The sequence below is a fragment of the Rhinopithecus roxellana genome, chromosome 13 (assembly GCF_007565055.1).
Source record: "Rhinopithecus roxellana isolate Shanxi Qingling chromosome 13, ASM756505v1, whole genome shotgun sequence".
Taxonomy (NCBI): domain Eukaryota; kingdom Metazoa; phylum Chordata; class Mammalia; order Primates; family Cercopithecidae; genus Rhinopithecus; species Rhinopithecus roxellana.
Window position 1 is genome coordinate 133,674,212 of NC_044561.1, and position 21,850 is coordinate 133,696,061.

Below are 21,850 nucleotides of genomic sequence, written 5' to 3' on the forward strand. Positions count from 1 at the left end.
TCTGTAGATCACATTGAGTGATAGAGATATTTTAACAATATTCTTCTAGTGCATGGACAAGAGGTATCTTTCCATTTACTTGTGTCTGCTTTGATCTGTTTTATAGTTTTCATTGTAGGATCTTTCTTGGTTATGTTTATCCGTTGGTATCATTATTTGGGGGGGGGCTAGCTACTGTAATGAAACAGCTTTCTTGATTTCTGTTTTATGTGTTTCACTATCGGTGCATGTGTGTGCTACTCATTTTTATATATTGATATTGTATTTTGCAACTTTACTAAATTCATTATTTCTAGTAGGTTTTTTTGTGGAATCTTTAGGGTTCTCTATGTATATATGATCATGTCACCTGCAAACAGGAACAATTTGACTTCTTTTCCCCCCAGTTTGGATGGGTTTTATTGCATTCTCCTGTCTAATTGCTCTAGCTAGGGCTTGCAGTACCATGACGAATAAAAGTGGTAAAAGTAGCCACACTTGAACAAGATCTTAGAGGAAGAGCTTTTAACTTTTCCCCACTGATTACGATGTTAGCCGTGAGTTTGTCATATATTGCCTTTATTGTGCTATGTTCCTTCTGTACTCATTTTGAGTTTTGATCATGAAAGAATGTTGAATTTTATTTTTTCAGCATCTACTGAAATGATTATATGGATTTTGTTCATGATTCGCTGAATGTGATGTATGACATTTATTTATTTGTGTTTATTGAATCATTCTCATATTCCTCCGATGAATCCCCAAGTATTTTCTTTTCTTTTTTTTTTTTTTCAGTTGCAAGATTTAATAGAGTGAAGACAGAGCTCTCATATAAAGGGAGAGGACCCAAAGAGGGTCTTTTTTTTTTTCTTTCTTTTTTTTTTTTTTTTTCAGTAGAATCCCCAAGTATTTTCTTGAGGATTTTTACATCTGTGTTCATCAGGGATATTTGCCTGCGGTTTTCTTTCTGTGTTGTGTCCTGGTCTGTTTTTTTTTTTTTTGTAGCAGGGTAATGCTGACCTCATAGAACGAGTTTGGAAGTACTCCTTCCTCTTCATTTTTTGGGGAATATTTTGAATAAAATTGGTATTATCTCTTTTAAAAATGTTTGGTAGAATTCAGCAGTAAAACCATAATTTTTCTGTTTTTCTTTGATGGCAGATTTTTATTACCGCTTTAATTTCATTACTCATTATTAGTCTGTTTGGGTTTTTTATTTTTCTAGCTTGTGAAATTGCTATGTTTCCAGAAATTTATCCATTTCTCCTAGATCTTTTCAATTTGTTTATATATAGGTTTTTTTAGGAATCTCTTACGATCCTTTGTGTTTCTGTGTTATCAATTGTAATGTCTCCTTTTTCATGTGTGATTTTACTGCAGTTTTCTTTCTCTTTTTCCTAGTCTCATTATAGCTTTTCAATTTTTTTTTTCAAAAACAAATCCCCCACTTCTTTGTTCCTTTGTCTTTTTGTAATTTTTTTCATTAGTATTTTTAAAATCTCTAATCTTCATGATGTATTTCTTTTTATGAATTTTAGCATTTGATTTTTCTTGTTTTTCTCATTACTTGAAGTGTACTGTTAGGTTGGCTATTTGAGATCTTTCTACTTTACTGATTAGGCATTTATGGCTATGCACTTTACCTCTTAACAACTGCTTTTGCCACATCTCACAGGTTTTGTTTTGTTGTGTTTCTATTCTTGTTTCAATTAATTTTTACTTTCCCTTATTCGTTTCAATGAATTTTGAATTTTTTCATTTATTGGTGGTTTGTGAGCATGTTTTAATTTTCATGTATTTGTACAATTTTTAAAGTTCCTGCTGTTACTGATTTCTAGTAATATTCCACTGTGATCAGAAAAGATAGTTGATATGATTTCAGTTTTTAAACATGTGCCATTACTTGCTTTTCGGCCTAACACACAGCCTATCCTGGAAAATAATCCACGTGCTACTGAGTAGAATGTGCGTTGTGAGGTCGTGGAGTCGTACAAAGCTGTGTAAATTTCTGTTAGGTCCATTCGGTATAGAGTGCAGCTTAAATGATGATATTTTGTTGTCTGGATGATCTGCCCATTGACGATAGTGGTGTGTTGATTATAGTGGAGTGTTGAGGTACTCTACTATTATTATTAATTGCTTTTTCTTTTTTTTTGAGATGGAGTTTCTCTCTTGTTGCCCAGCCTGGAGTGCAATGGCACAATCTCAGCTCACTGTAACCTGCACCTCCTGGGTTCAAGCGATTCTCCTGCCTCAGCCTCCCGAGTAACTGGGATTACAGGCATGTTCCACCATGCCCTGCTAATTTTTTGTATTTTTAGTAAAGACTGGGTTTCTCCATGTTGGTCAGGCTGGTCTGGAACTCCTGACCTCAGGTGATCCACCTGCCTTGACCTCCCAAAGTGCTGGGATTACAGGCATGAGCAACCACACTCGGCCGGAATCTTAAAAAGTTTAATACATGGAAGTAGGGTAGAATGGTGGTTACCAGGGACAGGGAGGTGGGAGAAAAGGGGATCATCAGTCCAAGAGTACAAAGTTGCGGTTATGTGATTATAGTTAATAATACTGTATACTAGAAATTTGTGAAGAGTGTATTTCAAGTGCTGTCATCTAACTATATGAGAAGATAGATGAGTTCATTAGTTTGACTGTAGTACTTTTTAACTATGTGTGCATATATATACAAACACATATGTAGATTTTCATATATATGAATCAAAACAGGCTGTCCACTTAAATACATTCAATTTTATTTATTTATTTATTTATTTCTTTTGAGGCGGAGTCTCGCTCTGTCGCCCAGGCTGGAGTGCAGTGGCCTGATCTCAGCTCACTGCAAGCTCCGCCTCCCAGGTTCACGCCATTCTCCTGCCTCAGCCTCCCAAGTAGCTGGGACTACAGGCGCTCGCCACCTCGCCTGGCTAGTTTTTTGTATTTTTTAGTAGAGACAGGGTGTCACCGTGTTAGCCAGGATGGTCTCGATCTCCTGACCTCGTGATCCGCCTGTCTCGGCCTCCCAAAGTGCTGGGATTACAGGCTTGAGCCACCGTGCCCGGCCTGAATTTTATTTTAAAAATAAAAATAAAAAATAAAATAAAAATGTGAGACAAAGAAAAAAAGCATGCATATGGTCTTAAACTCAATTACGGATATAAATAAGTGCACTGCTAATCAGAGCAGTGAATTAAATGTCAGTTACATTTGTTTGTTTATATTGTAACCTTTCCTTTTATTTTCATGTGTTTTCTATTTATAATTATGCAAATACTTAATGAGTTCACAATGCAACTATATATTAAATATGCAAGTCGTCATGAACCAGAAATGGGCTTCAGAGGCTGCAGCCAGACCCTGGCAAAACCTAGGAGTGGCCAAAAAATTCTCTGTCTGCAGAATTGGCAGGTGTCACACGCGGGCATGTGTTTGATCTGTGGATCAGGAGAATAACTAATCCTTACCTTTTATATTTTGGGAGCAGAGCACCGTAAAATCTTCATAGGCCAAGAGCCAGGGCTGTTTCCAGGGTTGCAAAGGTCAGCTGGCTAGGGAAACAGGCAGGATGGTTAACAGGCATGTGCATGCGTGCATGTGTGTATTATGCTGAGTGAATGGGACTAGCCTGGTGGATGTGTGGTGGTATTGTGGTGGACCTCTACTGGACACTCCGCCGGATAACTGGAGTGGCACTTGTGCTTTAGTCCAATTGGCTATCCCTTTCACCCTGGCAATTCATCAACCAGAGGAAGGAAAAATAAGACATCGTAAAGTGAGAGAAGCCTCTTATGGGTCTTTCCACTCTGATGTCTAATTAGATGCAATTGGAGTCCCACGGGGAGTACCAGATCAGTTTAAAGCCCGAAATCAAATAGCTGCAGGATTTGAGTCAATATTTTGGTGGGTGACAATAAAAATGTAGATTGGATAAACTACATCTATTACAACCAACAGCGATTTATTAACTACACTAGAGATGCTGTTAAAGGAATAGCTGAGCAATTAGGGGCTACTAGCCAGATGGCTTGGGAAAATAGGATAGTCTTAGACATGATATTAGCAGAAAGAGGAGGAGTTTGCATCATGATTAAAACTCAATGTTGCACCTTCATCCCAAACCACACTACCCCTAAGGGAAGTATGACAAAGGCATTGCAAGGGCTGACTGCTCTATCCAATGAGTTAGCCAGCAACTCAGGGGTAAGTGACCCCTTTACAGGATGGCTAGAAAAGCAGTTGCGGAGGCTGAGGCAGGTGGATCATGAGGTCTGGAGTTTGAAACCAGCCTGGCCAACATGATGAAACCCCATCTCTACTAAAAATTAAAAAAATTATCCAGCCATGGTGGCGCATGCCTGTAGTCCCAGCTACTCAGAAGACTGAGGCAGAAGAATCGCTTGAATCCAAAAAGGCGGAGGTTGCAGTGAGCCAAGATTACACCATTGCACTCCAGCTTGGGTGACAAGAGCAAAACTCTGTCTCTAAAACAACAACAACAACAACAACAACAAAAACACCATAATGCGATACTACTTCAAATCCATTAGAATAGTCATTATTTAAAAAACAGCAACAACAGAAAATAACAAATGTTGGTAAAGATGTGGAGAAATTGCAACCCTTGTGCATTGCTGGTAGGAATGTAAAATGGTGTAGACACAGTGGAGAATATGACAATGCTTCAAAAAATTAAACATAGAATTACATATGATCTAGCAATTCTACCTCTGGCATATACCCCAAATAACTGAAAACAGGGACTTGAACAGATATTTCTACAACTATGTTTATTGCAGCATTATAGACAATAGCCAATTGTAGTTAATAGCCCATTTATTTGTTGCACAATAGCCAAAGGGTGGAAACAACACAAATGTCCATTAATGAATAATGGATACACAAAATGTGATATATACATACAATAGAACATTGTTCGGCCTTAACAAAGAAGGAAATTCTAATGTATAGTACAGCGTATAGGAACCCTGAGAACTTATGCTATGTGAAATAAGCCAGACAAAAGGACAAATATTTGTATGATTTCATTTACATTGAGTAACCAAAGTCATTAAAGTAACTAAAAACTCAGTCATAGAGACAGAAAGTAGAATGGTGGTTATTGGGGTCTGGGGGAAAGAGGGGTGGGAGTTATTTTTAATAGGTACTAAGTTTCCGTTTGGGATGATAAAAACATTCTGAAGATGTATAGTGGTGGTGTTTTTACAACAACATGAATGTACTTAATGCCACTGAACTATACACTTAAAATGGTTAAAATGGTAAATTTTTTATGAAGCATATTTAACCACAATTTTTAAAATTTAAAAAAGAGTATACCATTTTATTTATAAATACTTGTGAATTTTCTAGATTTCCTTTTGTTATTGATTTCTAATTTCATTCCCTTGTGGTTGAAGAAGATACTCTGCATGATTTCCATCCTTTTACATTTATTGGGATTTGTTTAGTGGCGTAACATATGGTTTGTTCTGGAGGATGTTGCATGTGCACTTGAGAAGAATGTGGAATCTAATATTACAGGGTGGAATATTTGGCTGCATTTAAAATAGTTGATTTAAAGTCTATTACTTTAAGAGTTCCATTACTTCCTATAGCTAAAATGTTTGTTCCATTACTATGTATGGCTAAGAAGCTGGGGAAGACATTTCTAGAAAGAAAAACTCTTGGGGGATGGCCCCCAGAAAATTATAGAGAAATGGGAATTTTCTATCTGGTCCTGAGGAAGGGGCAGGAACAGAAACAACTGATTAACATTCCCAGACTCTGAAAGGCGGGTGAATGGCGCAGGTCATCATGGTACAGTTCCATCCAGGCACACCTGGGAACGCCCTCTCCATGAGGAAACAGAGGCAGAGGAGGCAGCCAGTCAGTAGACAACATAGCTCCCCTTGGCCGCCAGCCTCGCTGGGCTGTGGACCTGAAGCAGGGTGCTCAGAGACTCACTTCTATGATATCGAGCTGTGATCAGCCCATGGACCACAAAGAACACATCTCCAAGCAAGTCCAGAAGACTGTCTCAGATTTCAGTCAGGGAGTGCTTGCCATGGAAGTATTCACTAGCCACAAGGTGCAAATACTGGGGCAGGACGTGCTGTGAAAAAGTCGTAATCATAAGAGATGCAGGTCAACCACAATGGCCAATACGATAAACACTCACCTGTGCAGGTATGATTCTGAATGCTTTACCCGCATTGCTTCATTTTACCCACACAGCAACCCTATGAGGCAAATATCAAAACTAGCCCCATTCACAGATTAAGAAACTGAGGCTTAGAGAGGTGAAGTGGTTGTGACCAACTGGAAGAACCATGATTCTTTTGCAAGTGTATTTGCATCCAAGTCTCATGCTGCTGACCACAGGCCTTTCTCTTGTGTCGCAGAATGAGTCACTCATGCGCAGAACTGGCTGCATCATCTGTGGGGCTCAGTGCAAAGTAAAAACATAGGCTCCTTATTCAAAAATCATTAAGAATGTCAAGATGGTGACAGCGGAGCATTAAACCAAATGTAGGACGCTTCTGAGCAACAAGATCCTCTGTGACTACACAGGCAGAACATCCATGAAACCACTCCTGCTCTGGTACCAGCGCTGCTTCCAGCCCTTAGCTATTATCGTACCTAAGCTAGTTGGTCTCTTGGAGCCCCAGTTTCCTCATCTGTAGGGATGTGGAGGATTATACAAGATATGAAGAAAAAAGCATGCAGCTTGGCCCAGAGCAGGTCTTCAGTCCTGTCGGTTCATCCAGGCCCCACTGCTGAGTGCCTTAATAGGACATTTGATGCTTCTCTGACCTGGCACCAGCCTGCCTCCCAGGCTTCTCCCTCTCAGCTTTTCCCAAGCACAAATGGCAAAGACAGCATGGTAAATTCTATGAAGATTCAGGGATCTGGTGCTCTGGGAAATGCTGGAAAGGTGCTGCAGCTCAAACCCCTACCACTAAGACAGCAGCACAGCCCTTGATAGGTTTCTTTGGAATTTGGAGGCGAGGCAGTGTACATCACATTGGGGAATGCTGCTCAGACTCGTTTATCGGGTCCTCAGGAGACTGGTGGTTTTTAATCAGGCCACAGCAAGGGAGGCCTCTGCAGCAGGTCCAGTCTATGGCGTAAGGGCCTGGCCTCTTTGGCCATATAACCAGCAGACCCCGTGGTGCTGGAGGTGTCCAAGGTAGGTATAGATGCTGTGTGGAGTCTCAGGTGAGCCCCCATAGGACAGTCAGAGTGCAAAGTCCTAGGGTTCTGGAGCAACGCTATGCCTTCTGTATCAGAGAACTACTTACTGTTTGAAATGCAGCCCCTAGCATGCTACCGCGCCTAGGAGAGACACATGCCCTTCCGTTCCTCTTGCACTTTCTGGCACAACCTACTTTCCACTCTACTTGAAATATCCTTCTGCTCAGTTGTTCCCCTCCCCTAAGGCTCAGATCAATGAGCATCTTCTCCATGAGGCCATCTCCAATCCACCTGAGAATTCCACTATATGACTTATATCATCAATATCTCTCAAACCTTAGTCCCAGTTCATCATCAGACAGCTGCAACTCATCAAACATCCTTCCACCAAGGGGGTCTGAGGGATCTCTGCCCGTAGTGTTTCTTTCTGTTTTCTTTTTCTTTTTTTTCTTTTTTCTTTTTCTTTTCTTTTTTTTTTTTTTTTGACATAGTCTCTTGTTCTCTTGCCCAGGCTGGAGTACAGTGGTGAGATCCTGCAGCCTCAAACTCCCAGGCTCAACAGTCCTTCTGCCTTGGCCTCCCAAGTAGCTGGCATCACAAACGCACACCACCACGCCTGGCTAATTATTTATTTTTTGTAGAGACAAGGTCTCCCTATGTTGCCCAGTCTGGTCTTGAACTCCTGGATTCAAGCAATCCTCCTGCCTTGGTCTCCCAAAGTGTTGGGATTACAGGTGTGAGCCACTGTGCCCAGTTTCAGAGGGCTTTGTCTAAAAGTAGAAATAAAAGAATGTCCTTCTTCCTTCTGTTCTCAGTCTTTAGGATGAAGTTCATGCTCATTACACAGCTTACAACAGCTGAAAGCATTCTTTCCTGCTGCAGCCAACCCTCAGCTGATCTCTTCACACTCCTCTGCTCCCAGTTGGTACTCTTGTTTTTTCCCAGTTTCTCCACCCATCCCTTCCATCACCAGACAAGCTCCATTAATCTTCCAAACCCTTCTCTCTAAGGGAGCCACCTGTCCCCTTCTGTGGGCACCACAGGGCCTTAGACATTCCTCTGCTTTGTGTGTGCTGTATTGAAGTGTCTTGTCATCTCTGTCCATGTCACATCGCACCCCAGTGCCCAGGGAAATGTGAGGGAATGTGGAATCTCACTAAACATGTGTTCCATGGACAAATGAACAAAATGAACGTTGGCACTGAGTCCACACTGAATACATGTTTATGGAAATGAGGAAGATGGAAAAAGGAGAAAAGAAAGGAAGGAAAGCAATCCATCTCTATATCCAAGTATCTAGAGTAAGACCAGATACTGCTAAGTTTGTGCAGTGAATGAATGAATTATTGATAGAACAATAAATGAGTGAATGACGGGTCTTGCCAGAACCTGGCCCAATGCCTGGCTGGTGTGTAGTGAATACAGGTCCCCAGTCCCATGTGTGTTTCAGCATTCAGAGCTTTTCAGACTGTAGGTAGACAATGCAGCACCTATGTTGCATGTTATCACACAAGCTCAGGGTGGGGGCAACACCCCGACACCCACATTAATGCATCCACAGAGAAACATCTGAATACTGGGATAAATAAAATGAATGAATGTGTGAGAACAAAAATGACTGATAGCCACAAATCAGTCAAGGTCCCGTTTGGCTGCTGGGTGGGTTACAAAAAGCCTCTGGGTTTTTGGAACTCTTCCAGGTTGGGGATTGTGTATTGGGATTGTGGGTCTATTGATATAGGTTGGACCTGTGTGCCCCACCAAATCTCATGTTGAATTGTAATCCTTAGATGTTGGAGGTGGGGCCTGGTAGGAGGTGATTGGATCATAGGGGCGGTTTCTCATGAATGGTTAGCACCATCCCTTTGGTACTGTTCTCGTCTTAGAGTTCTCACGAGATTTGGTTGTTTAAAAGTGTGTGGCACCTCCTCCGTCTCTCTCTTCCTCCTGCTCTGGCCATGTAAGACGTGCCTTCTTCCCCTTCACCTTCCACCATGATTGTAAGTTCCCTGAGGCCTCCCCAGAAGCTAAGCAGATGCCAGCATCATGCTTCCTGTACAGCCTGCAGCACCATGAGCCAATTAAACCTCTTTTCTTTATAAATTACCAAGTCTCCAGTGTTTCTTAATAGCAGTGCAGGAGGGGACTAATACACTTATGCTTAGTAAAGGGCTGTTGAATGACTGAGTGAGTGCGCCTGGCTGCTCCCGCTGAGTGTTACCCAGGGCTGTCCGTTAAGTGCATGTGTCTCTAGAGTACTGCAGCCTCCCAAGCTACTCACCAGGATGTTTTGTATCAGACGGAGGCAAGGGATTGTTGGAGCCACTGAGGATCTCAGGAGCCTCCTTCTGTGGAGAGAAGCAGTGCCCTCCATAAGCCATCTGGTCATCAGAAGGTAAACCCATCTCCCAGAGGGCCTGGGCACCTGACTTTCACAGGGGACGCTGGGAAGGTCAGGAGCCCTTGAGCCCAGGCAGCCATGTGTGGAAGTGGCTTCAATGTGCTGGTCAGTTAATTTCTTCTTCTCACTTTTGATAAAAGGCAGCTGTTCCCTGTCATTCCATCTGCAGCCTTGTAGGGCCCGAGTGGCCACCTTGTGGGAAGGCTTCCGCTATGGGCTAAGTTGTGGCCCCCTTAAAATTCACACATTCAACCTTAACCCCCTGCACTTCAGAATGTGACTATTTGGAGATAGTACTTTTAAAGGGGTGATTATGTTAAAATGCAGCGTTAGAGTGGGCCCTAATCCAATCTGGCTGATGTCCTCATGAGAAAGGAAAGCTTAGACAAACAAACCAATATTAGCACCTTGATCTTGAACTTCCAGCCACCAGAACTGTGAGAATATAAATGTCTGTCCTTTAAGCCTCCCAGTCTGTGGTATTTAATTATGGCAGCCCTGACTGCCTAAGAGGCCCCAACTGAGCTTTGGCACCAAGTTCAAAGAGAAGCCAGAAAATTTTGAAACTGGTGTTTGTTGTTCTCCTTCTAAAGACCTTTGTGGGTTGGGCCTCTGAGAAGCCACAGGGGGAGGTCAGGCAGTGGTGGTGAGGCTGGTGGCTGAAAGTACAGGCTCCCTTTGCTGCCCTCACCAGCTGAGAACTTGGCAAGGGACTCAACTTTTCCTGCCTCAGGCTCCTCATCTGTAAGATGGAGTTTGCAACAAGTACCTCCTCCCAGGGTGGTGATGAGAACTGAGAGAGTTGACATTTGTAAAGCTCTTACAATGGTACTTGGTATGTAGTAAGTGCTTCATGTGATTATTTGTTAAATTACCATTTTCTGGCGAAACTACAGCTTTAAGACATGTGGCAGCAGAAATACTATCCATCTGACAAATGAATTTTCTTGGTATGTTTTCTGCTGAAAATCTTGGGGTAATGAATCACTATGGCCAATACTTAAATGAATACTAGGACCATACCTAGCTCCTGGAATCTCAGGGGACCCTCAGAGTCATTCAAGTTACTCACAAGCATATTTTAACTACTAAAAACTTTCTCTGTACATTAAGGAGCTGGGATTTGTTTCTGGGGAATTTCCTGTGGTTTCTAACAGCTAGCAATGGGTTTAACTGCAAATTCACATGGAATTTCAGCACCCACACAGACTTTTGAGCTCTACAAATTCTGTCACTTGAGTAACTCCAATATCTAACATTTACTGAGTACTGACTGTATGCCAGGCTGTTTGATGTATACCTGTGAGGCAGGTGCTAAAAATAACCCTATTTCACAGATGAAGGAATGCAGGCTCAGAGAGGATAGGCAACTTCCCCAATGTCACACAGCAGGTAAGCAGAGAACTCGGCATTTAAAGGCAGAGGCTAGGCTGGGCACAGGCTCATGCCTGTAATCTCGCACTTTGGGAGGCCAAGGAGGGTGGATCACTTGAGGACAGGAGTTCGAAACCAGCCTGGCCAACATGGTGAAACCCTGTCTCTGCTAAAAATACAAAAAATATTAGCTGGGCATGGTGGCAGGCACCTGTAATCCCAGCTACTCTAGAGGCTGAGGCAGGAGAATTGCTTGAACCCGTGAGGTGGAGGTTTCAGTGAGCCGAGATTGTGCCACTGCACTCCAGCCCTGGCAACAGAGTGAGACTCTGACTCAAAAGTAAAATAAAATAAAATAAAATAATAAAATAAAATAAAATAAAATAAAAGATACAGCCTAAATGCAAAAAAATTATATACCAGTGTCTCCTTATTAGCTGGGAGATGTTGGAAAGCCACTTTAGCTGCTCTGAGCCTCAGTTTCTTTAAAATAGGGATAATCATGCCTGTTTTCAAGTTGTTGCTTGGATGGCCTGTGCTTGGCACTGGAAGGCATGGGGCACTGGCTATAGTAGTTACAGTGGTGGTTGTCATCACTAGCACCTGCCTTCTTCTTTCTAATACACACCCAGAAATCACTGAAAGCACTTACTTAAGCCATGAGCTGTGATTCAGTGGCCTCATCTGCAACATGAGGACAAAAATCCCTAGTCCCACTTCAAAACATTGCCCTGGAGGTCAAATTAATAATGATAGAACATGCTTTCACAACCCAATGAACTCGGGATTCTGGTTCTACACAGCCATCAGCTAGCTTTGTAATTTGACAAACCTCTTTATTTCATAAACCCACTTCCTCCAGCTTAAAATGAGGAGGTCAGTCTGTCTACATGAGCTTCAACAGTATTAGGAATTTGAAGCTTCCACTCTTCTGAGGACAGATGAAAAGTTTATTTCCATTGAAGAGAGTCTTTCTAAACCATGGAATAAAAAAATAATAGGTCTTTCCTGGCACCCGGGCCTCAACTCAACAATCTCTCCCCAGAGGAGCCTTTCCTAACCACCTGTTGTCTCCCTAAATATACCTTCTCTCCCCACTTGGCCCTTCATAGCATCTATCACTCTCCGAAATCATCATCTCAACCTTGTGTCTCATCTGTCTCTCCCCACTAGAGTGTGCGCTCCCAGAAAGCTGGTACCATGCTCGCTGCCAACTGCTCAGTTTTTATAAGCTTGTAATAAATACTTAGTACATATTTGTTGAATAAATAAAATTATTCAACAATTTTGCAACTTATACAACCTCAGCATTCTTGGATGTCAAGGTGCCAGTACCAAGGCTAGACATGACATGTTTAAAGAACTGAAGTCTTTCAAACCTATCTGAATGTCAACTCTGAAGTAGTAACTGCATTTTTTGGAAACAATCATTTGTAATATTTTTTGAACAAAGACCAAATGGACCCATCCCCTCTTTCCTTTTTATGTAGTTGTTTCTTCCACCCTAAACCTCATCACATGAGGAGCAAGGCAGACACTTGCTGTGACTGGCCTGGTCCTCACTTACCCTTTTTCAGAGAGAGGAAAGGTGATCACTGTGTGCTTGGCTGGTGGGCTCCAGCACTTACAACAGCTGATGTCATCTGTGGAAATGCCCAGTTGTTGAAGCCAAGAGCTGCATCAGTTTGAGGGAGTGGCAGCATGGACAGCCGGAATTCTTACCATAGGCAGCGGGAAGCCACACTTGTGGCTATTGACTCCGATGATGGAAGGAATTGCTTTAAATGCTTTCTGAGACAATAGATCTAGAGGCTCATTAGGAAAGAAAGCACCATCAACCACTTGAGGGAAAGCCTTTTTCTGTAATAAGGAAAAAAAAAAAATCAGCAGCTATTTCTGTTCACAAAATCTGCTGTCCCAAATCCTGGCCAAGCAAAGCCAACCCAGTCTAGCACTGGCTTAAATGTGCTAAAAAAGTAAAAGCAAACACTATGGGCCCAGCTCAATATATCAGTTCCTGGCAGCTCTGCCATGTACTTGGGCAAGGGGGCTAAACTTGTCTGTGCCTTATTTTCTTATCTGCTAAATGGGAATAATAATATCCACCTCAGAAAAACAGTGGCCTGTGATATGGTTTGGCTGTGTCCCCACCCAAATCTCAAATTATAGCTCCCATAATTCCCACATATTTGGGAGGGACCTGGTGGGAGGTAATTGAATCATGGGAGCAGGTCTTTCTCATGCTATTTGCATGATAGTGAATAAATCTCATGAGATCTGATGGTTTTTATAAAGGGGAGCTCCTCTGCACAAGATTTTTTTTTTTTTTTTTTTTTTGCCCACTGCCATGTAAGATGTGCCTTTGCTCTTCCTTCACCCTCCACCATGATGTGAGGCCTCCCTAGCCATGTGGAACTGTGAGTTTATTAAACCTCTTTCCTTTATAAATTACCCAGTCTCAGGTATGTCTTTATTAGCAGCATGAGAAAAGACTAATACAGCCTAGCACAGAGATTCTCAAAGTGTGGTTCCTAGACCAGCAGCATCAGCATCATCTGGGAACTTGTTAGAAATGCACATTCTCAGGCCCACTTCAGGTCCTCAATAAGAAACTCTGTGGTTGGAGTGTAGCCCAGGAACCTTCTTGTAGCCAGTCCTCCAGGTGATCCCGATGCATGTTCAAGTTTGTGAACCACTGACCAAATGCAAAGGGAAAAATGGTGGCAGATGGAGTGGCCAGGACTGTAGAGGTTGGTGTTAACACCTTCCTCAGATGTCTCCCTGAGACACAGTGCCTTGGACATGCCTGGATATTTTTTGGGTCTCAGAAAGCAACACTCAGCTCTAATCACGGTTTCTTTAGGTTTCTGTTTTGGGATTTGGGTAGTAAGGAGCACATGAAAGAGTTCAACACAACATCGGGTCCAGGACTTATTATCCATTTCACTGAGTCTCTAGCATGGCTCAGAGTGGACATTGAGTACACACCACATAACTAGCAAATGTTGAAATCTGAAAGATAATGATCTTGTTCATTCAAAGACTGTCATCAAAGGCTCTCAAGATTGGAAGGGACATAAAAGATCACCCGGTCCAATTAACTTTCACTGATTGAGTTTGTCAGCCTGGGTCAGCTAGATTTTGCTTAAATACCTGGAAAGGTGAGCATCTCACCACCTTCTAAAGGAGCCCAGTCCTTTTCCAGACAACTGAGGTCTTGAAAAGCTTTTAGTTACACAAAACTGAAATGACTTCCTAATAGAACTTCCAGCTTCTGATCTTGACTTCAGCTTCTGGAAGCATGCGTAACAAGTGTGGGCCCTCTCTCCAGTGAGATGCCTTCAGGGACTTAGAGACAAGCCTTGTACTTTGCTGAATCTTCTCCAGGCTAAGTTGCACCCCTGCCCCAACAATTTTCTTAAATTACCTGCAAGGGTTCTATACCCCTACTTATTTTTTTATAGCTGTTATCAAGTATCCCCAATCCTCCTCTTTTCCATGTTCCAAATCCAAATAAATAACACACCAGTAGGATTTGTTCACCTCTCCATTCAAAGGGCAACCCTGCCCCCAAAACTGCCCCCTCCGTCCTCACCTAGCTGAGGGTCAGCAGCTCCTTGGAGGATTTTGTCCTCAGGCACCTCAGCAGGGCCTCAGAGTCTAAGGCATTGTTCCCACAGAAATGTGCAACCACCTGCAGCTATTTTCAGAGAAGGACCAGGTCAGAGCATGATATTGAAAGCATCTAGGAAAATGAAAGCTGGAAAATGCCCTCCAATCAGCCACAGATTGGTCCTCCATATATGAGTCCATCCTGCTACCCCTGCCTAGCCCGATACCCCTATAACGGAAGGTGCACATGGCACACAGGTTGCCACTACATCACCCTCACTCTCTTGCCTGCCTCTCCTTGTCATCTTTAGCAAACACCACATCTGGGGATGGGTGTTTGTCAGTCTGTGGCCATGGAATGGAATCAAGATTCCTGGTCACAAACAGATCAGTCCGTGAGCTTGGCTGCATTGGTACTTGGTCCCTCCGGAGTCTAGAAGCTCAACCTTGAGGTGCTAAATGAAGACAGAAACACCAAGAGTGAGGAGCAGCTTTGCAAGCTCCTTCCTTGTCAGTAGAGGCAGGGCTCCAGATCAGATTCTCAGCTGGTCAGCCCTGCCCAAGCCCAGGCCCACTCACAGCCTGGAATGTCTTACCTGTCTTTTTTCCTGCCTCTATACCAGTCCTTCTCATTCTTTAAAGCCCAAGTCCTTCCCTCCACGATGTCCTTTCGGGGCATTGCAGCCCCCAGAAACCCCTTCCTCATCCAATCTCCTATAAGCTCGATGTTCCCCACCTTCCATGCCTGGCCCATTGCTAAACACCTGCTTTCCTTGTCACTGAGCCTTCCATATTTGTAGAACTCGTGGGGTCTCCACCTCCCCCAGCCTCCATCATTCCCTCTCAGGTGACTCTCCATGTGGTTTGCCTCTTGGAGTCCCTGCAGGGGACCCCTGTTGACCCTAAGCTGGCCTCCTGTGGGCTGGGAACCTGGCCCTCCCTCTGATTCCTGGTTCTTTCTCTAGATGGGCTGTCTCTTAGCTGAGAGCAGCACCTACACCCAGGCCACTCCCTGGCCACAGCCTCGCTGACCCAGGCCACAGTGGCTGCCACACCCTGGTCAGGGGCAGTCATGACCTTGGACAGGAGCTGGGACCCCTCCCCCAGAGCCCGCTGCCCACTGACAAGTGGGACAACTTGGGGCCAGGCCGGGGCTGCCCGAAGGCTACTATGCTTGAGAAGGCCCCCAGACAGGAGCCCTGCCCCTTGGGAGGGGTAGCAAACAGCCCCGGGACAGTGCCGGGGTGTCTGGGATGATTCGTCACCACGTGAAATGTGGGCTAGACACCCTCGACTCAGCAAGGGAATTTCTGAGTTCCTGGCCAGCCCCTGCCCTAGGCCCCCATGGGAACTTCGGATCCAAGTGGGGAGGGGGCTCCCCGGGAGGGGGCTCCCCCAGTACTGCCCCTTCCCTGACAGAGCTTCCTGCCCTGCTGGATGCGCTGGCTGCAGCTCCTGAGAACCACTTGGCCTGCTCTGGGCACTGCGTCTGCAGGGGCGTGGTGCTATCTGGTGGTGAGACTGGGAACTGCACCACAGCTCCAGCCTGTACCTGCACACAAGTCCGGGAGAAGGAGGGGCGGGCATGGAGGGATTCCGGGCCCTGCCGCTCCGTTCCTCACCTGCCCCGCCCCCCGTCTCTCGCTCAACCCAGGAGCCTGGTACTAGGACACAGAGACAGGCCCCAGGAGCTCACAGCCCAGCACTGTTTCCTGCTCCAATGGGCAGCCTAGTCCCCAGCAGGTGCTGGGCGGGCACAGGGCAGTGACGGGGACGGGCAAGGAGTCCTGGCTCTTGGCCCCAGCAAGGACCTGGGAGATAACCTTGGCACCGACAATCAGGCACTCTGCCACACTGTCCCCCCAGGCTCAGCTGTCTGACTAGAAGGGGCAGGTGGGCAATGAGTGCCAAGAAGGTGGACTGGCCACACCCGTGGGCTCCTCAGGGGCAGGGTGTCTCTGGGCCTGGGCAGGGGTGGGCATGTTCAGTTCAGCCCCGGTGACCCTGGAGTCAGGGGCCTGGCAGCCCCAGCACAGCCACCTCCTGGAGCCTTGGAGCCCTGGACACCCCAGCTGACAGTCATTTACTGGGGTTGCATTGTCCATGAGAGGATTTTTCCTTGACATTCTTATATTTCTCTTATTCTTAAATAAAAAATGTGAGAAGCCGTGTCCAGAGACTCACCCAGGAGGAAGACAAATGGCCTGCCATTGCCTTCACCCTGGGAACGGCTTAGCCATATTGGGGACAGGGCAGACAAAGGGTGAGCCCTTACCTCTCTGAGCCTTGCCTCTGACATGGGGAAGCCCCAGGGACAGGGAGGTCGTGGGCCCAGCATCCCCAGCATTCTGCCCTTCCCCGACACCCTGTTCCCAGGCCCCAGGCACCATCTGTCCTTTGTCCCCTCAGGGGTGCCCCACAGGGTGGGAAGGCAGAGGAGGCTGCCCGGCACTCAGGGCATGTGTCCACTCGCCACCCTGGCCCTGGACAGGGCGGGGCACTCTGCAGGCCACCACATCCCTCACATAGCCCCAGTAGACCTGTCCTCTTGGCTGTGAGTCTAGGGGAAATTGGGAGGCCCAAGACCACTCTTGGAACCCCACGGGCCCAGACCGAAGGCCACCACGCACCTCTTCCCCTCCTGAGGCAAAGGAGTGCTCACACCTCAGGCCACAGCCCAGACCCTGGGAGGACATGAAGGGTAGTGCCCACGCCAGGGCCCACGGCCATTTCTCCCAAGTTTTCTGGGACCCCCCAACCCTCCATGTAGGGCAGCTCTGAGGGCTGGAGAGGGAGCAGACCCTGCCAGGCAGCCTGGGTGGGTGTGGGCCAGGAGCCCAGGTTAGGGGGCACAGAGATGGGGTCCTCTGAGGGCTGTGGCCGGCTCAGTGACCCCGAGTTCCACCCACTCAGGGCCTGTTTCTTGGCTTTTGAGATATGCTTGGGCATAGCCAAGCACGGGCGAGGTGGCTCACACCTGTAATCCTAGCATTTTGAGAGGCTGAGGCAGGCAGATCACTTGAGCCAGGAATTCAAGACCATCCTGGGCAACATGGCGAGACCATCTCTACAGAAATAAAATAATAAAGAATTAGCTCAGCATGGTGGCGCATACCTGTGGTTCCCAATACACAGGAGGCTGAGGTGGGAGGATTCCTCAAGCTCAGGTGGAGGTTCAATATGCTGTGACTGCACCACTGCATTCCAGCCTGGGCAACAGAGTGAGATCCTGTCTTAAAACATAAAAATAGAAAATAAATAAAATGAGCTTAGGGCGTGGAACATCAAGGCTGCAGTGTGGACAGCAGAACAGCCCCTTCTGGCCCCTGCCCTGGGCTGCAGCCTGGCTCCAGCAGGAAGGACTCAGGTCTCCATGCTGGACGTCCCAGCCTCTCCTCCTCTTTGCCCTCCTAATCCATTCCTGGGCAGCAGAGAAGGGGTAAGGGCACAGGGCAGCTCCTCTGAACCAGGCTCCCCAAGGCCATCTGGACACCATGGCAACATGGGCAGGAAGCGGCTTCCATGGCAACTGATGTCCAGGGAGGTGCCAGCCTGGCAACGGGGCCACGGCCCTCCCAGCAAGCTGCACTGGCCACACATTCCTCCCTCGAGACTGGGAGTTCCGGCTTCCAGCCAGTGCCCCTGCCGCAGCCACGCTCTGTCCTGCACGACATCCCAGAGCCTGGACCTGAGACAAACCCCCATGCCCACCGCAATCCAAGACACTGCTTGGCAGGGCACTTGGCCTGGATCAGTTAAGCTAGCATATCTGATCTTGTGAGTGGGGGACCCCCGGGCTGGGGATCCAGGGCCCCATCTCTCCAAGAGTCCCCCACCTTCTTAGGCTCAGGGAGATTGGCAAGGACTACAGGGAGGGGCGAGGGGCTGGACGAGGAGGGGCTCTAGGGCTGACTGGCAGAGCAGCAGCCTCCATCCCCTGCACAGGCGGGGAGAGGGGCTGGGACGTCAGGGAGCTTGGGGTTTCCAGGCCAAGGAGGGTAGTGCCCAGGGTCAAGGGTGACGGGAGGACACTGGGCCATTCAGGGTGTCCTAGGTGCCTCCTTGGGGCCACTGGGGAATCTCATCCGGGCCTGGGCACCTGTGGTGGGATCTAAGGACCCCACCCTGCTGTTCGCCCAGGAAGCCAGTGTTGCCTTCCTTATTACAGGAGCCACCTGTCTCCATGATCTCTCCCTCTTCATCATCCTGGCCCCTGTGGGGCACCTGGCAGGCTGGGGACACACAGAAGAGGTGCAGCCCCACCCCACTCACTCAGGGACACAGAGGAGGAGGCAGTCCCCTCCCCTGCTGCTCAGGGCCTCCTCCACCCCACCCCAGGGCCATCTTGCCTCAGGGCTCCTCCAAGAGGCCTTCCTTAGCCCCTATACCAAGTTGTCCCATGGGGTCTCTGAGTTCAGCACATCCTGAGACCCATGACATTCCAGCAAGGCAACAGGGCAGAGGCCAGAGGAGGGTTCTGAAGGCTACCGCTGCCTTCTGGCAGCTAAAAAGACAGCCTCCAGCAGCCAGGACCAGGTGTCCAGCCACCTCTGCTGGGGAGGCCCCACGTGGCACCGAGAACAGGAGAGAGGTCATCTGCAGACAAAATATTTCGAGACACTTCTTGAGGTGGTGAGCGGAGGCTGACATAACAGGACAGCCTGGCAGGAAGAAGGCAAGTGGCTGGCAAGCAGTGGCCTCGTCACTGGTATGAAGAGACCAGTGGTATGCTGCGAACAAGCATGGCAGGACAGCAGTGGGAGCTGGTACTGTCCCCACTCTAGACTGCAGCCCTGCAGCCAGAGATGAGTGGGAGCCGGTACTGTCCCCACTCCAGACTGCGGCCCTGCAGCCTGAGACACCGCCTGGAGGCAGGAGGCCTCCCTTCCAAGACCTGGCTGTCCAGCTTCCTCAAGTTAAAGAGAGGAGTGCCTGGCAGCTCTGCCTGCCTCCCCTATAAACAGGGATCAAAAAGAAAGAAAAGCTAGACATTTGAGCACTGAGTCTCATGGGAAGTTCCAAAACAAAAAAGAACAAGAGAGAAAATGCGGAAAGCAAAAGATTCATCTTCCCCCAAACCCACTTTATCCCTAAGAGCAGAACAGAATTCTCTGGAACAAGAGGAGGAGAGGTTGGGGAATGATGGAGATGTCTTGGATATGAAAAACAGGATTGCTAAAATCCAAAACCAATTTGTAATTTTTATTTATTTATTTATTTTAAACAGAGTCTAGCTCTGTCGCCAGGCTGGAGTCCAGTGGCATAATCTCGGTTCACTGCAACCTCCCCCTCCTGGGTTCAAGCCATTCTCCTGCCTCAGCCTCCTGAGTAGTTGGGATTACAAGTGCACACCACCACATCCAGCTAATTTTTGTATTTTTACTAGAGACGGGGTTTCACTATGTTGGCCAGGCTGGTCTGGAACCCCTGACCTCAAGTGATCTGCCTGCCTTGGCCTCCCAAAGTGCTGGGATTACAGATGTGAGCCACTATGTCCGGCTCCAAAACCAACTTTTTAAAAAGCAGAGAGAGAGTGTGTGTTTGTATTGAAGGAAGTCTACCTACAAGCAAAAGTAGAAAGGACTCACAGGATCAATTCAAAGGGCCCAACATCTGACTGACAGGAGTTCCAGAATGAGCAGGAAATGAGAAGAAATGTTATCAAAGAAATGCCAGGTCTCAAGGCAGAACATGCTCACCAAGCGCCCAGCACGGTGAGGAAGGAAACACCTGCTGTTGGTGTGACCCCCAGAGGCGCAGGGATCAGAGGGGACCCTGCAGGCTTACAGAGAGAAGGCTGGCAGCCTGGCCAGATCTCACCACTGAGGACCATGACCGGCTTTCCAGTCCTGTGGGAAAATGCCCTCAGCCCTGATTCTCTCCCCAGCCCGATGTCCAGCAGGCGTGAGGTCAGGATAAGATGCTTTTAGGCCTGTGAGGCCTCTCTCTCTTTTTTTTTTATTGAGACAGAGTCTTGCTCTGTTGCCCAGGCTGGAGTCCAGTGGTGCAATCTCGGCTCACGGCAACCTCTGCCTCCTGGGTTCATGCCATTCTCCTGCCTCAGCCTCCTGAGTAGCTGGGACTACAGGTGCCCGCCACCACGCCCAGCTAATTTTTTGTATTTTTAGTAGAGACAGGGTATTGGGGGAATCAGCCCCCAGTATTTCAACATAGGTTCTTTTCCATTTTCCCTAAGTGTTAGCCATTCTGATCAATAAAGAGAAAGAGCACAAAGAGAGAAATTTTACAGCTGGGCCTCCGGTGGTCATCACATATTGGTAGGACCGTGATGGTGACCTGAGCTGCAAAACCAGCAAGCTTTTATTAGGGATTTCAGAAGTGGGGGGGTGTATGAATAGAGTGGGTCACAAAGATCACATGCTTCCAAGGGCAATAAAAGATCACAAGGGCAGAGAGGCAGAGTAAGATCACAAGACCAAGGCAAAATTAGAATTACTGATGCGGGTCTATGTCCTGCTGGGCACGCATTGTCATTGATAAACATCTTAACAGGAAACAGGGTTCGAGAGCAGACAACCAGTCTGACTAGAATTCGCTGGGCTGGAGTTTCCTAATCCTGGCAAGCCTGAGGGCGCTGCAGGAGACCAGGGCATATTTCATCCCTTATCTTCAACCACATAAGACAGACACTCCCAGAGCAGCCATCAATAGACCTACCCCTGGAAATGCATTCCTTTCCCAGGGTTATTCCTGGCTGGGAAAAGAATTCAGTGATATTTCTCCTATTTGCTTTCTGCAATAAGAAAAAGACGACTCTGTTCTGCCCGGCCCCACAGGGAGTCAGACCTTATGGTTATCTCCCTTGTTCCCTGAAAATCGCTGTTACCCCGTTCCTTTTCAGGGTGCCCAGATTTCATATTGTTCAAACATGTTTTACAAATAATTTGTACGGATAACGCAATCATCACAGGGTCCTGAGGCAACATACATTCTCAATCTTCACAATTTATGTTCTTCTGCTGTGGCTTCAGCTGGTTCCTCCATTCAGAGTCCCTGACTTCCCACGACGGGGTTTCACCATGTTATTATCCAGGGTGGTCTCGATCTCCTGACCTCATGATCCGCCTGTCTTGGCCTCCCAAAGTGCTGGGATTACAGGCATGAGCCGCCACGCCTGGCAAGGCTCTCAGTGTTTCCTCCCACGTCACAGCCCACTCCAAAACTCAGTGGCAAAACCACCATGACAGCCTGGGGCTCAGCAGTACATGGCCAGCCACTTGGCTGGCCGTCTGGGCTGGTTCTCTGGGGGTCTTGGCTTGTCCACCCATCTTC